Source organism: Clupea harengus, chromosome 18 (genome assembly GCF_900700415.2).
Source record: "Clupea harengus chromosome 18, Ch_v2.0.2, whole genome shotgun sequence".
NCBI classification, from domain to species: Eukaryota; Metazoa; Chordata; class Actinopteri; order Clupeiformes; family Clupeidae; genus Clupea; species Clupea harengus.
This window is the reverse complement of record NC_045169.1, coordinates 19,176,638-19,179,137: the sequence shown is the minus strand read 5'-3', so window position 1 is coordinate 19,179,137 and position 2,500 is coordinate 19,176,638.

Genomic DNA, 2,500 nt, shown 5'->3' with positions numbered 1-2,500 from the left:
GTTGGACATGAAGGCGTTGCGCTTTGCAGCGCTTGTCCGCGCATACCGCCGGTGGTGGTGAAGGATGCGGACTCTGACGCTGTGTTCGCTCCTCTCCTCTCCTCTCCTCAGTGGAGCATCTGCTTCCCGAAGAGGACAGTCCACTGCGCCACTCGCCCTCGTCAGAGACTCCAGCGCAGAGGGATTTGTGATCCACGCCAGTGAAATAAGACCAGATGTATACAGCCTGTGGTGAAAACAGCAGGATGCACATGGATATTTGAAAAACTGACACTTACAGGAAAGAACAACGTCCAGTACGGTGAGTTCGTTTACTTTTCTTTGTAAAAGTGCTGGTTAACAGGTTACCTTGCTTTATTTAATTGTGAAGTAGATAACGCTATTTATTTTATGCACTTTGCGTTCGTAACATACTTGACACAACAAACTGGATGCGTAGCTTGACCTAATGTACTTTTCATGAAAAACGGGAAGGTATTTGAATATATATATTGCTAAAAGAAATAAACTCCAGACCTTTGCGTTTTAATTCAGAAGACTGACACATAGCATATGCTCGATTGACGACGTGCTGTGCATTTTCACAAGCGGATTGTAGAGACTAGGCACCCGCAGCGCAATTCCCAGCGAACTTCAGAAGCCCGCTGTCAGGCATCGAGGGGGGGAATGTGCTGTCATTGTGGCCAATCATGAGATTCTGAGCTAATTGATAGGAGGGGAGCACCTGTTACCATTCATTTACAGACCGCAGGTCACCGGACTTGCCTGGGTGGCCGAGGCAATGTGGGATACCTGTATTTGAATTGTTTTATTTATTTATAAACGGTGTCTTATATTGTAGGACACCAATATGATAAACCATGAACACATCTCAACATCTGAAAAGCTTATAGCCTCTGACTCAAAAAATGGCAACAAAACAACAAATGGAATATATTTAATGAGTGATTTTATGTGCGTCTATTGTGGAGACATTATTCAGTTGCACTGATTTGAGCGTGTACGTAGTCTCAATTGTATCGAGTCATTATTTGTCTCACTCAGTGGACATCTACTCTTCCCTTGTAAGCTAATAGTTTTGCAGTCATTGACTGAAAAGGTTGACCTGATAATCTACTTGCTAAATTGGATAATTCACATAACATCTTACTGCAGAAGGACACACTGTCCCACGTTTTCACTGCGGGTTTGGACTAGACTAGTGACCTTTTCGTTGAAAGCAGAATGTAATGAATGTTTTGTATGTGGGCAACTGGCATTTGATGGTTGCATCGGTCCGCAAGACCTGCCTCTATTTCTGACGCCGGTACTTTCTATCCCATTTGTGGAGTCATGAGCGAAGTCACGCAAGAGACTGTATTTTTTCCCTTTATGGTGCGCCTACAGATTAATATAACAGCCTACTATGCAAGCAGGGTATTGCAAGTAAAATAAATCAGATGAAAGTACGGAGTTTTACTTTAGTTCATGGATTCCAGTATATTCGAACTTCAATTTTCGCTCGCTCGTGCTTTGTCCGGAAAATTGAATTGGATTTTAGCCGATTTTAGTTCGAAAACGGAGATTTGATTTGTTTATGCAGTTAGGCCCAAATGAAATAAACACACAGACTAAGGAATCAGGCAAACATCAACGACAAAAATAATCAATTCATTGATTAACTGGTTGTATGTGTGAGAGAGAGAGAGAGAAAGAGAGATGTGGCGGCTAGATTTGTGTGCGCTGTTTCTCCTTGCTTTCGGTAGCCTAAGCAGGTTAGCTGGGTCAATTTGAAATGTTAATCCCGCGCTAATCTCCGGTTTTCATCATTTTCGGGGTAATTTCAGGAATCCATTTATTTTGGACAGCTTCTCTTAGACTGCATCTCACAGGTGTCCAGCGGCTCTGTGCCTTATGATAGATGTAGAGTACGTCCAAGATCATGAGATATAACGCTTTGTGCATGTTGTCGGTTTATTCGCCCCATCCACTAAGACTAGTTCAGTATGATCATATCAGTGAAGCCAGTGTGGAGTGAGAAGAGCATTATGCAAATGAATGTCATTAAATGCAGGTCCGTTTTTTAGCCATGAATTAAGTTCAATAATGTGTGTGTGGGTGTGTGTGTGTGTGTATGTGTGTGTGTGCGTGCGTTTTGTCATATGTTTGTGTGTGTGTGTGTGTGTGTGTGTGGGCATGACCATATGCCCACAATGATGTCCCTAGAGGTTTTTTTTTTTGGTCTGTTTTTTTTTGGCAAGGCAGACCGAAGTAGTGCAGAGTGATGGGAAATGATCGCCCAGTAGATGCCAGGCCGCCCCTGTGCCAGTGTGTCTCATCTGAGTGGCAGTAGGGACTGCTTTTGACGGGTGCCATCTGCACTGGCAACCAATACTCCACATAAGGGAGTAGCACCCAACCCTTGTATCCCACCCCCCCCCCCCAAATCTTATCTCTTCTCCAGATCCTAAATGGAGCCGAGGCTGGGTGTACACACACACATGCACATACACACACACAT